This window comes from Crocuta crocuta, unplaced genomic scaffold (genome assembly GCF_008692635.1).
Source record: "Crocuta crocuta isolate KB4526 unplaced genomic scaffold, BGI_CrCroc_1.0 scaffold61, whole genome shotgun sequence".
Classification (NCBI taxonomy): Eukaryota; Metazoa; Chordata; class Mammalia; order Carnivora; family Hyaenidae; genus Crocuta; species Crocuta crocuta.
The window spans coordinates 6,754,042-6,768,424 of NW_027528369.1; the positions used below are offsets into that span (position 1 = coordinate 6,754,042).

General features: G+C 43.0%; 1 protein-coding gene across 1 annotated transcript in view; it reads left to right on the forward strand.

The window, feature by feature from the left end:
* The window catches only part of CDH13 (cadherin 13), a 1,024,187-nt gene that overhangs the window by 578,196 nt on the left and 431,608 nt on the right, over positions 1 to 14,383 (forward strand). The window lies entirely within an intron of this gene.

Genomic DNA, 14,383 nt, shown 5'->3' on the forward strand with positions numbered 1-14,383 from the left:
CCACCCCCCCCCACCCTCACCCTCCGGGGCAGCGAGAGGGAGCCAAGAAGAAAGGAGACCAGGGCAGTGTAGCACGACATGTTAGAGGCCGAAGGAAACTCCTTGGGAATGTCTGTGTCATCCTCTGAGGAACTCGTACCGGACAAGAGGTGGGGCTGAGAAGGGCGGGCGAGCCGGCAGAGCTGGGAACCCGACCACGGCTCTGCTGCCCGAGGAGCCCGGATGGGGTGCTGAGCACCCTGGGGACCACAGCCAGCCCTCTGTGCAGAGCGAATGTAAGTGCCCAATGCCCACAGCTTGAGGCCTGGCTCAGAGGAGGGGACTCTTCTTTTCTTTTTCTTTTTCTTTTCTTCCTTTCTTTTTTTTAAATCGTAATAGATGCTCTTCTTGGAAGAATGAATCAACTAATTCTGAATTCAGGTTCTGACTACTTTGGTGCAGCTTTGTCTCATTTTAGCATTTTTTTCTTCACATCATTAGATTTGAATTGAATATTCAGCCACAGGAAATTGCTACAGGTTCTCTGGGAGTCCAAAGGTAGGAATTCTATATAATAGATACAAGCGGGGCTAATGTCAGGGCTAGATTTATTCTAATTAAGTCATTGTAAGCCACATATTTTTATAGATCTGAGGTAGAAGAGAAAAGTAAATACTCCATCCCTGAGGATTTGTTAGTGGAGATTTACATGCTTCCTTTCCCTCCTGAGTTTGAATTTAAAATATCCCCAATGCCAAGAGGCTCCTGGATGAACACACAAAATAATTGTTTAAAATTCTGTTAGGGAAAACCACAGTATGATAGCTGAACCACAAATGCCAGAGATTGGGGAGAACGTTAACATCATTCAAATGCCACCCATGTCTGCCACGTTCTGGAGGTGACTGCTAAAAATACATGGGAATGGCGAAAACACCGTTAGCTTCTGCTCTCATAACATATATCAATGCACACTTTTAGATGGATATAGGACTTAAAAATAAAAAAACAAACCATAAAATATACCAAAAAGATGATAGAGGAGATACGAAAATATAAATTTGTCTTAGAGAAAGCCTCCCCAAGCAAGGCTCCAACCCCAGGAACTCTTAAGCGAAAATATGTAAGCAACTAAAACTCCCATGTGTTTGAGAGACCATAAGGCAACAAGACAAATGACAAGATGACAGGAAAATTTTGCAGCATATATAACAGGCAGCCCTTGCCCTTAATATAAAAAGAGCCTCTGTAAATCAATAAGAAGGAGACAAATAACATGGAAGAAAAGTTAGCAGAGAAATCAATTTCCTCTGCCCTGAGAGAGTGTCTTTCCCACTGGCTGATCTGGACCATTACAGGGGCTTCTAAATGCTTCTTTGCCCTTCAGTCAAGGCTGCTCATGGGGGCGCTTCATCAAAGTGCATTTTTGTCCTGTCATTCTTTTGCCCAGATGGCCTGTGTATGTGTGTCCCTAATTGACAGGCTATCATGAAACCTCACAAACTTTATATTCAACTAAATAAGATAATTAATGCTTGAGCCCAGGTTGAGCTGCGGTAAGCTCCCAGTGAATCCAAATGCTTTGTCCCTGTTCATAGGATTATCAAGGGAATTAAGTGAGATACTGTGTGTTCAGCATCAGGAAATTTCCCCACACGTGATGGGGCTGCTCAGTAAATGTTGGCCCCTTCCCTCAAAGCCCTTCCTAATCCACACCTTGTTAGGGGCCCTCTTCCCTGGCTGCATGTTTGAATCCCCTGTGGAGCTATTGGGCAACACTGATGCCCAGACTCTACCCCGGACCAGCTGACCATAAATGTCTGCCGGGGTGGCCCAGTGTGCTTAAAGGGGCTCCACAGAGGATTCTGGTGCAGCCAGAGGACACACCCTACCTTAAACACACCTGGGAGTTCTTGCTGAGGTACCTTCATCATTAAGGTTGACTCTCCAGACCACCTTGCCATCATTTGCCTCTCTACCTAGCAAAGTCTTGGCTTCAGCTAGAAATGATCCTCTCCCCAAGTCTGAACCCCCCTAGCATTTATATCCATCCTATGCACTGCCCTTTTATTGTGATAATATATACTTGTGAATTATCTTCCTGTCTAAAATTGTGAGCTCCCTAGAGGCCGAGGGTCTTATTTCATTCATCAGATCTACCTTACTGTATGTTCTGGCACTTGGCACATAGCAAGTGCTCAAAAGTTATAAATAAATGAATATAAGTGAGTAAGAACAGATATTTCTCTCCACGCAGACCTAGACCCAATCACTGTACTTCCTGGGATCTGAAAGCAAGTCCCTGTAGTCCCTGGGTTACCAAATATTCATCTTCATAGAGGTAACTTTATCAGCCTTTATGACAGCTGACATTTTCAGTGTCAACTTACTGTCAACCATGGAATTGTCCATAGTGAAATCGAGTCAGATTCACCATAGTTCTGGAGCCTTAGTAAAACCCTTGCTTTTGGCTTCTCAGTTTGGATTTTTAGTCCTGAACCCAGTGGCCACCTGGAAGGAGACTCCGAGTAGTCAGAAGCAGGGGGTGGGTACTAGATAGTGCTGGAGAGGCGGCTGTTTGACCTTGGACAAGTCAATCTTCTCACCTGCAAAGTGGAAGGTATGACTACTGCGTACCTCGAACGTAAGAATAAAATGAGGCCACTCATTTAAATGTGTTTATCACAACACCAGGCCCATAGTGAACACTCAAAAACTGATGGCCTAGAGGGACCTGGGTGGCTCAGTTGGTTAAGCGTCTGACCCGATTTCGGCTCAGCTCATGAACTCATGGTTCATGAGTCTGAGCCCCATGTCAGCCAAGGAGCCTGCTTGGGATTCTCTTTCTCCCTCTCTCTCTCTGTCTCTCCCCTGCTGTGCACTCCTTCTCTCTGTCTCAAAATAAATAAACTTTTAAAAACTTTACCAAAAAAAATGATGGCCTACAGGAAGTAAAAACGGGATTATGATTAAGGAGCACAGGCCACTCTGCAGAGAACTGGGCCACTTTTCAATGGAAGGAGGAAGGAAGCTCATGTTCCTGTCACACATGTCTCAGGCTAAGAACTTCTCTGGTTAATTCAGTTCAGGGAAAATGGCAAATTATTTAAATACATCATCTATCATAATATAGCATAGCAGAATATAACATAACACAATAGAATGTACATGAGTATAATATAATTAGTATGATTAACACAACAAATATAATTAGTATGATTCACATAATAAATAGCACACATAACGTACAAGGGATACAACTAAGACTAACATATCATAAAATAGTGTAGTATAATGTTCCATAATACGGTATGTGTACACCTCTCTCTAACCCTTTTTAGAATAAGTTGAAGAAAACAAAGCCCCAAAGTAGGCAATGCAATGATCCTGGTAAGACAGTGAGGAAACTGGTTCTGGGGAGCCGGTGGCCCTCTTCAGAGACTCTATTTCAGCTGCAAAAGATGTGGCCAGCTGTCCCACATGCTCCCTGCACACACGTGAGCTCCGGGTCAGACGCCTTCTTTCTACATCCAGCTCTTCTCACACGTGACTTCCCCCCCTTTGGCTTTTGTTTTATTTGGGAGTGGCTCCTTAACCTTGAGAGGAAGTACATTTTGTCTGGGGGACCAGCACGTCCTCGTGATCCTCTCTGTAGACTGTCGGCAAGAGAGGGTGCGTCCGTATTAACGCAGAGTCCCACACAAAATAAAGGCAAGGTCTGATAGAAAAGTCATTACATGGTTTTATTTGTGCTCATCCTTCCCTGGAGTGACCTGATCCTAGTTAATATCTCATTGCTGCTCTTAATTATTTTCAAGAAGTGAAATCTTGACAAAGTAACTCTATGGCGGTTTTAGAGACTCAAGTAGCACCTTCACGCCATGACTGAGCTGAGCCACCGCGGGTCATCTGGGGATGGGGCTCCACCTTTGCGCTTCACTGAGTAACCGAAATCACTGGATTCCAAGTCATGTTCAGGTTTGTTGGCAAATTTAATGGCCGGATTTGCATTAAAATATCCAATGAACTATTAAGGAAAAAACCCATCATTGGTTGTTACCAGGCATCAGAGGGCAGTGGACAGCAGACCAAGAAGGGTCGGAGGCCTGGGGGGCCCCTGCCTGCATCGTGCCCCTTTTCTGCCCCGGGGTTCAAAGGAACAAAAAGGTGTTACCCCAGAAGCCGCTGGCTCAGCCATTGTCACCGTGACCCGTGCCCAGGTCCGCTTTCCTGGCCAGTCTCTCTGAGCTCCCTTCCTGCTTCCTCCTTATTCCCAATGTTGGAAGCATGAACTGGATTCCAGGTGGCAACTCACGCCACCACCTCAGGCAGCTCCCCTCAGGGCAGGACCTGGGTGAGCCTCTTCCCACATCGCCCCAGCCCTCTCTGCGTGCTGTCTGTCGCTCATCGTATTACCGTGACACTTTTTTCCAATTCCCGGGGCTTCTGAGGGCCCCTACGATGTCTTTGTCCAAATGTAAAAAAAGGCGCCCCTTCTGGTCACACACAGCCTCGCAGGTGTACAAAAGGGACACAGGAGGCGCCACTGCCAGTTTTTTATTTTTTATTTTTATTTTTTTAATGTTTTTATTTATTTCTAGGAGAGAGAGACAGAGACAGAGACAGCGTGAGCAGGGGCGGGTCAGAGAGAGAGGGAGTCACAGACTCTGAAACGGGTTCCAGGCTCCGAGCTGGCAGTCAGCACAGAGCCCGATGCGGGGCTTGAACCCACGAACCATGAGATCATGACCTAAGTGAAAGTCGGACGCTTAACCGACTAAGCCACCCAGGCGCCCCCAGTTTTTTAAATATATTCTCTATTCGTGGGTAGACTCAGGCCCATGAGCTGGATTCTCAGTCCCCTTAGCATGTCCACCTCTCATGTACATTTAAAAACCATAGGGGGTACCCCTGATGGTACCCCTTCCTCCCTTCATCTGGGACCTGCTTTCCCTTCATTTTATATTCCCCCACTTGAGACAGAGCCTGCAGGTTGTCCTGGGAGACTAAGGTACATATGTGAAAAAGCCATAGATGCTTGCAAAGCGACAGATGACCTTATAGACCACACTCATTCAGCAAAAATCAGTGGAGAGCTCAAGAAGTCCAGCCAGAAACAGGTCCCCAAATGGCTGGGGTCAATCAGACATTTCCATGGCACACGGTCATTGGCAGCGGAGCCCAGACTAAGGTGAAGTGACTGAGGTCATCGGAAGCCTTGTCTCCAGGGCCAAAAACCTCACTCGTCAAGGGAAATAACATTTTCATGCAACGTTTTAAAAACTCAAAATTAATGCAAAAATTCCACGATGAACAAAATATCAAAATTTTAAATAAAGACAAGATTAAAATTAATGCAGAAAATCCATAATGAACAAAATATCAGCATTTTAAATAAAGACAGTATCACTGTTGCTGATTTTTCCTTTTGCCTCTGACTCCAAGGTGGCTCACCTCAGCACCCTGACTGCTCCTATCTTTATTTAAAAATTTGGGGGAGGGGCGCCTGGGTGGCTCAGTAGGTTAAGCATCCGACTTTGCCTCAGGTCATGATCTCATGGTTCGTGGGTTCGAGCCCCATGTCAGGCTCTGTGCTGACAGCTCAGAGCTTCGGATTCAGTGTCTCACTCTCTCTCTGCCCCTCCCCCCACTCACAATCTGTCTCTCAAAAATAAACACTAAAAAAATTTTTTTTAATTTGGGGGTCTTTTCATCATGGGTTTCCTGCATTGATTCTTAACTTGTAAAATATTTATCTTGATGACTGGGTCTTTTGCCACCTCCTTTACGCTAGTGCAGACAGCAAGTGCCTCTCTCTCCTCACCCTGGTCCAGTCCCGATCTCTGCCGCACTAGTTAGTCTCCATTACCGAGGTCTGTATGAGACATCGTGCTTGGATTTAACATTGCACCAGCTCATTTAAATTCCAAACAACCTTTGCAGCTGGGTCTCTTATTAACAGAAGAGTGGGCAGGTTGAATCATTTGCTCAAGGTCCACACTAGGTGGAGGAGGAAGGTCTCAAATGAGGTCTAAAGCCCATCGCTATAACCATACTTCGAAACAAGGGAAGGAAAGGCAAGGAAGGAGCAAAAGCAGAGGCAAAGTTTCAGGAAAAAGCACAAGGCAGCTAGCAGAGCTTCGGGGAAGCTGCCGCCACTGCTGAAGGAGTCCCACAGAGCCAGCTGTGCGCACAGGGCCTCTCGGTGGTGACATTTCACATGGCAGAGAGTGACCAAGAAAAAAGGGTGCATCCAAGTTTTGTGTTTAGAAGCTGATGATTCAACCTTTTCCCAAAGAGTCTTCAACAAATAGTGCACACCCCCAAAGTTGAATTATCTTTTTTTTCCTTTTGTAAAACTCAAGCGGATGCATCGCCATTTCTCCCCGAAAAAGAGCAGCTATGGTGAAGTCACTTGGAATGCAGGGTCTGGATGGAAGTTCATGCTGTTGATGAGATCGGTGGTCTCAGGTGTTAAGGATATCGGAAAGACAATGGTATTGGCATCCTTTTGAACACACGCCTAGATCTGCATTTTGGAGATGTCGGTTGTATTGAAGGAGAAAATCAATCTCCCTGGGCTCGCATTACCTCTGCCTGCTCACTGCGGCTCCCTTTTGAAATAGGAAAATGTCAAATTCCTACAGCTATCAAGTGAGTCTTTAGTGAGGCATTTCATGAGCTGATAGCTGCTCCCCACATTCCCCTGCAAGAGCCAATGAGACATCTTGCTGCTGAAGGCGGGGCCCAGGAAAAGCCCACTGCTGGCATATGAATGGGCATTAATGTGGTTGTCAGGAAATGAACAGTACATATCCCATCTTGGACCCTCTTGGCCTCTACTGCTAGAAATCAAAGCATCAACTTCGGACCGATTATGTTAATCTTATGCTTGCTAGGTATGTGCTAACAGCTTCTCCTTAGGTTTCTATTTAGAGCCGTGGTTAGCAACTGTGCGTACATTTCAAAGAATGCTTTGTTAACCCAATGGAAAGACAGTCCAAGGTAGACTTTGAGTAGATTTATTTCCAAAGGGGCAAAGAAAGGTTTCCTGGTGGCCTTAACACTCTTTGATGTAACTAAAAATAAAACTAGCTCTGACCACTCAAAACTCAAAAACAGTGGAGGTTACCGCAAGGAAAAGTTGGATAATTTAACTCCAACTTACTTTGACTTGAATATATGCCAAATGGGACTTTTGCCTGATATATTCAGAAAAATGCCCTGAGTTCCCCCTTAATATATCTTGTACAGCTGGTCCTGTGTATATTCCAAAAGTGTTTTCTGTGATTATTTTCCATGTAGCTAATGTCACCTTGACCAGATCAAAGTTCCCCACAGTTATTTTTCAGTACACAAATTTCTTATATCACTTTTAATCAGACACTCCCAGTGGATATGAGCAATTGAATTCATCTATTATAACAGAGTTAACTTCTAATGTCCTCCAGATATTTTTCTGGTTGGCTTACATTACCACCTTTGTTTATGTTTAGTTCAGAAAGTACAAATCTAAGAAGTGGCAGGTTGTAACTAGACATAAGATCAATGCAGTTAGCTTCTGTTTAAGCTCTAACAACTTGGTAGCTGTCAACTGAAGCATGAATGCAGACAGTGGTGAATCTCAATTAATATACAGTAATCGTGACGAGAGTTGGTGATATTTTCCCCTCCATGCAATGAAGCCCTTAGAAATGGCTTCATTAACATTTTCTCATGTTCTTCTCATTTTACCCATGGGTACCCCTTTATTTCCGCTGTCCTGGGATCACTTTTTATGAGGAGTCTTTTTGGCAGCTGAGATCTTTCCACTACTTCCACTGTCCTGCTGTTTAAGAGCCCTCTGTCTCTTCCCTCCTGGCTCGGAGTGGTTGTTACAGTGACCAGCTTTCAGATATACTGACACGAAGTTCAGATCTGTGTCTATTTGTATTTTGAACAAGTCTGCCCGTTTCAAAAGGCAAGAACTATACACCTCTCCAGGATATGGCCTATCAAATACTCTCACCAAGTTGGCCGTCCAAGTTGGATGATAAAAATGATTATGAATATTTGAATTGAAATCACTGGATGCTCATTTTTTGAAAAAGTCTCAGCACTCCATTTCTGTGAATCCCTTCAGGGCATATTCAGAAAATCTGTATTGTAAAAACTTGAACAGTTATATTAGTTTAGCTTGATTGTACACCAACTCCTTTTCTTTATTTATACTTACATGGAATAGTATATTAATCAGAATTAAGTAACTTTTTTATGAAACAAATGAGCTTGCTTTGGGAAAACGGTTTTACAAGTCCTGTCTGGTAATTAGGTCCTAATCCTTGGTGCCATGGTTTTTGATATTGAATAAATGATGGAGTCTATAATTAAACATGTCCCTTGGACTAAAGTTACGAAGCAGGTACTTGGGTCAATTACACAACAGCAATGATCGTTGCATTCGATGTTATCGCAACAATAATTATCGTGCAACAATATATTCGATTTTAAAATGCTCTATTTTAAAGGATGGGTTATTGGCAATGGAAAATGCCTAGAACTTTTCTGACAGATTTTTGCACTACGCATATCTGATAAGGATCCTTATTAAGGATGGATAGCGAATCCTTTGATAAGAGGTCGGAGACCTATCTCATTATGGAAAAAGGGCTTTCATTAAGTTATTTTTAACAGCAAACATTTACTGAATGCTTACTGAGTCAGAGGCTGAAGATACAAAGGCATCTGATCTGACCCAAGCCTCCTGGGGCTCTTGCTTAATGTGAGAGCTACAGGGTGTGAGAAAAAGGTGGATGTGGCAGCTTTGCCTTTGAAAGAAAGGGGAGCTCAAGTTCCCAGTCATTGCTGGATGTGGTCAGTTATCATCTGGGATGGTTGTTCATTTTCCGAGACAAGGGCATTTGGGATAAGGCCTGTGTCAACAATGCAAGGCATAGTCATCTTCTTCATAGATTGGAAAGGCTGATTCAGTGTCTGTATCCCAAAGTGACTCGTGTCTTGGAGATGGACTTCTACTCATGAAACTCCTGAGACATGAATCTGTAAATCAGAATGCAAATATATTCATCTGTAGTGAGAAACCAAGGATCTCCTGACTTCTGTTGATAGACCTTTTTCAACTGACGGAATTAATGTTGTGTCTGGAAGAGTCTATTAATCTTTCAGAAAACTAAAGTCCGGTCGCTGAATGAACTCACTCTGTTGCAGAAGCTTCTATAACTTTCTTGTGTACAGATGACCTCATAGGGTGAGTTTCTCTGACCAACGGCTTCCCACATTCACAGTATTCTTAGTGTCGGTATTTTCAGTGCTAGCAAATGTCTATCATTGTAAGATAGCTTCTCCTTCTTTTCTTTGTGTTTCTCTCCCTCAAACACCTCCCTCCCTTTTATCACATCAACTAGCCATGCCAAGCATTTCATTTGCATTTTCTCTTTTAATCTTTATAATTTTCCTATGACTTCAATTACACCCACCTTTTACAGATACGTTAAGCGATTTGTACCAAGAGTCAATACCCTGCCCCTGATCAGATGGGGCACTGCCACACTCAGGAGATATATTCTGTGGTCAGTTCCCAAAAGGCACTGTCAAGACATGACATCAGTCATAGAAGTTCAGGTTCAGGGTTGAGGGAGAGTAAATGTGACAAATAACGAGAATGAGTTAAGGGCAGTTGTGTTTAGAAAGGGGCAGGACATAAGGCCTGACAGTGGGAAAATGGAGGATGTCTGTGACCTGTTAGAGATGGCTGCCTAAGAGTGAAGAGGAAGGTGTGATACCAGGACATCAGGCAGGTGGCCTCCGGGCCACATGCAGGTTCTCAGACAGTACTACACACGTGCATCCCCAGTGGGTCGGACCCTGGGTATCTCGGTAGGGCACACACTCCCCATGACAGAGGTAATTGTTTCCTAATGAAATCTACTCTAACCCATCTTGCTAGCATTTGAATATTCTGCAATATATTCCAGCTGTTAAGTACAGTAGACTGCATGTAAACCCCATCACATGTAAATGTATATCCTCCTGGGAGACGGAAGGGGTGCATCATGATGGACCCTAATTTTGTGATATACGTGGAATATTCCACAGATTGAGAACAATTACTGGAGAAAGTGAGAAGCCATGAGAGGCTTTCTAGATAAAGAAACAATGAAATCATATATGTGTTTGGGAAATAGCTCTTTGGAGGACAGAATGAAAAGAGGGCATGCCCCTTCCAGGCATCCCTGGAAGGCTGTGGGTCTAGTCTCAGGACGGCAGTTCTGACAGGTAAATAATGTATGAGTCAGGGTAGGGAGCTCTGAGGGGAGACAATGAAGGCCAGAAACACTGTTCCAAATAGTTGAAACTCTTCTCCCGGCACCAACACATTGGCTGTCACTGAACACTTCATGACACTTCATGCCTACTGTATGCCAGGCATGTTTGCTCATTTTTTGAAGTCAGATGCCTTTGCCAACATGATGGAGAGAGCTCTTGGTGTACAGTACATGCCAGCTTTCAGCCAAATAGAACCTGACATACTTCAACCAGTCAAGGGGATTCCAATGTCAAATAGGACTTTGGTGTGAATCCTTGTTAGCCTGGCCTCCTGAACAATGCCTTGCACATAAACATATAATATGTATCCCATGAATGAGTACATAGACAAGTGACTAAAGGGATGGAGAAAAAACACTTACTGAAGGTCGTTCGAGTTAGATTTTTAAATGCCTGAAACTTTCAAAATGAGATCCAGACTCTTCTTCAGGAAGCATGTGTCTGTATTTTGATCTTTACAGTTCGTAAAAAATAAATTTAATGATGGGAAAATACCAATATACACACCAAAGTGTTATTTATCTTAAAATGGAGCCAAGCCATTAGGATTGATAGCTTTTGCAAGTAGTAATTTCCCATACGTAGCCCTTAGACCATAAGAAGGCATAGACATTTTTCAAATGCATGGGTAAAAGTGTGGATTCTTGGGTCCTGCCCCAAACCTACAAACTCAATCCCTCACAGAGGGAAAGAGAACTTCGAACAGGCTCCCCAGCTCATTCTGCTGCAGTGAAAGAAATGTGAAAGCCACTAATTTAGAGTTAAAACCAAGTTGCCCCAGGGCTTACAAACCCCAAGAAATAAGGATCTGGAATGAAAACATTTAAGATGGACTAACCCTTTTAAAACAGCTGGGACACAAGTCCCTCTTCATTAACCTCTGAACTTGGAAGGACCTCAGGTTCATGGGCTCAGATGGCCCTGTCAGGAAACCCTATAGTACACCAGCTTCACCCAGGATCCCATGAGAAGGCTCCAGCTCCAGGACCCTTAAGTAACAAGAGCTGAAGGAATTTTCACTCTAGAAAATGTGATGTCTTTTCCAATAAGAGCATTAACAGGAAAGTGTTATCTTTAGGGCATCTTCCTTGTTTTATTATTTAGCAATAAATTTATATAGCCTTTACTGTTTCTGACTATAAAACTAATGTATGTTTGTTGTTTAAAAATTAGGAAATACTAAGAAGCATAACAAGAGTAAAAATCACCCGTAGTCCCGCCACCAAAAGATAAGCATTGTCCATATATTTCCTTCCAGACGTTTTGCTGTATAAATACACATATAATTTTACCAAAATGGAATCAGGCAATAGATGCTACCTGTTTTATTCAACCTGAAGGAAACTACAATAAAACCTTGGTTTGTGAGCATAATTCATTCTAGAAACATGCTTGTAATCTAAAGCACTTGTATATCAAAGTAAATTTCAAGAACTGTCGGCTCTGTTGTGATCCTGTGATCACGTGACGCTCAGCATTCCATACTACCCGTAATACAAGACATCACTCGTTTATCAAGTTAAAATGTATTAGAAATGTTTGCTCATCTGTGGAACACTCACAGAACAACTTACTCACAATCCAAGGTTTTACTGAAATATCTTTCAAAGTCATACATATTGTCATTTTTAATGACTGCAGAACATACCCAGAATAGTCCTCTTGACTATTACCTTATTTTTGCTGTTTGGGTTGCTCAAGTTTCTATCTAAGGTCATGAAAAATAAGATGCCTTTGCAAAAGTATCATAGGGGAAGAAACATAAAGATGACCTGCCCTAGCATAAACTTCCTGGCTCTCGTCATAGCTTGGAAGATGTAGACGTTCCGCAGACGCAGTGTATCTGCTCTTGCTATTTCCACTGCCTATAGGAGAAGCCACCATCTTCACCCCAGCTCCCTGTTACTCACCTTCCTTTCTTTGGCCTGTCCTTCAGGTCACTAGAGATCATCTTGCGTCACTTAACTATTCATCATTCAGTGCACAGATCCTTACAGAGCACCTCCTAGATGTCCACACTTTGCAAAAGCCTCACTATTTAGTGTAGACTAAAACATCTACTCTCCTGCTCTCATTAAGTTCACAGACTAATGATAAAGCCAGAGTCATAGAACAAAACATTTCACTCGGGAAATACCAGTCACTATTACTGTTACCTGAAGTAGTGGAAATTCATGGAATGTGTATTAATTAGCTTTCACTGCAAAACAAATTACACCACCCCTTGTGGCTTAAAACCACACACAATTATTAACTTACAGCTTCTTCAGGTCAGGAGTCTGGGCATGGCTTGTCTCTGCTTCAGAGTCTCTCCTAGGTTGCAGTCAAGGTATCAGCCACAGCTTTAGTCATCTCCAGGCTCAACTGAACAATGACCTGTGCCCAAGCTCACATTCTTGTTGGCAGAACTGACTTCCCTGTGGATTGTCAGATGGAGGGCCTCAGGTCCTTGCTGGGTGGCCACCCTGCTCCTTGCCATGTGGGCTTCTCCCACATGGCAGTTTGCTTCATCACCATGTGCAAGCCAAGAAGGCAACAGAGAGAGTGCCAGAGAAATGGAAGTCACAGCCTTTTGTAACCTAACTAGAGGAGTGACTTTCACCCATCACTGTTACCATATTCTATTCATTAGAGGCAAGTCACTAGGTTTAGCCCACACTCAGCATCAGGGGATTACCCAGTGATGTAAATACCAAGAAACAGGGATAACACTAAGGACCGTCTTTGAAATCAGTGCTGCTCTCCTAGATTGTACAGATAGGAGCTATTTAATATAAAGGATTAACATAGAAGATGCTGCTCTGGGGTCTGAAGTACTGGACATTTATGGAGTTTCACATTTAGACTTACTTTTAACTTTAGAGACAAAGAGAAATAGTTAACGTATTTACATTTGCTAAATGCGCACTTATATGTGGTAGTGCCACTTACCACGTGTACTACTATGTCAGTATCTTCATTTGATTTTCTCAAACCTGCAAAATGGGAAGGAAAGCTCTCGCAGATTTAAAAGCAGATGAACTGAGCCCTGGCAAGTTCAGCTGAGTTGACTCCATCTCGTTCCCATTTCGTTTGTTGGTTCAACAAACACGTGTGTGCTCAGCCCCACACCAGGTAGCCGGTGACACATGGTGCTGAACAAAATCAATGTGGCTTTTGCCCTGCATAAATCTCCTATCTGGTCAGGACGAGGTTTAATCAAAGAGTCTCACAAAAAATATGATTGCAAACTTTTGTTTTTATTTATTTTTTATTTTTTTAATGTTTTTTTATTTTTGAAAGAGGCAGACAGAGCATGAGCTGAGGAGGGACAGAGAGAGAGGGAGACACAGAATTGGCTTTAGGCTCTGAGCTGTCAGCATAGAGCCTGTTGCAGGGCTGCAAATCACCAACCGTGAGATCATGCCCTGAGCCGAAGTCGGACGATTAACTGACTGGGCCACCCAGGCACCTATGATTGCAAACTTTAAAAATTCTACAATGGATGGAAGGGTTATAGATCATGGTTTGTGTTTACATATGATGTTTACATATTCTAAGTTTATCCAACTGCACTTTTAAGATCTGTACCCTTATGTGGTATATGATGTTTTTAAAATGTCCAAGGAAGGAAAGGTGCCCAGGTGGCTCTGTTGGCTAAGTGTCTGACTTTGGCTCGAGTCATGAACTTATGGTTCGTGAGTTCAAGCCCCTCATCAGGCTCTGCGCTGGCAGTGTGAAGCCTGCTTCAGATTCTGTGTCTCCCTCTCTCCCTGCCCCTCCCCCACTCACACTCTGTCTCTCTCAAAAATAAATAAATAAACATAAAAAAATTCTAAGGAAGGGAAGGCATATAGTACTAAGATAGTTTGTTAAAGGAGACATGGCTGCTGCCATGTATATTTATTATTACTGTTATTGCTATGATTATGATGTTGGAGGAGACAGATAGGTATACATTAAATATATACAGCTTTTTGTATGTCAGCCATAGCTCAATAAACTGGTTTTAAAAAGGGATTAAAACAACCGTAAGCCATGGATTAAATGATCCTTTCAAATTTCAAATTATTTTTAAATTAGAATTTCAAAAGCCAAT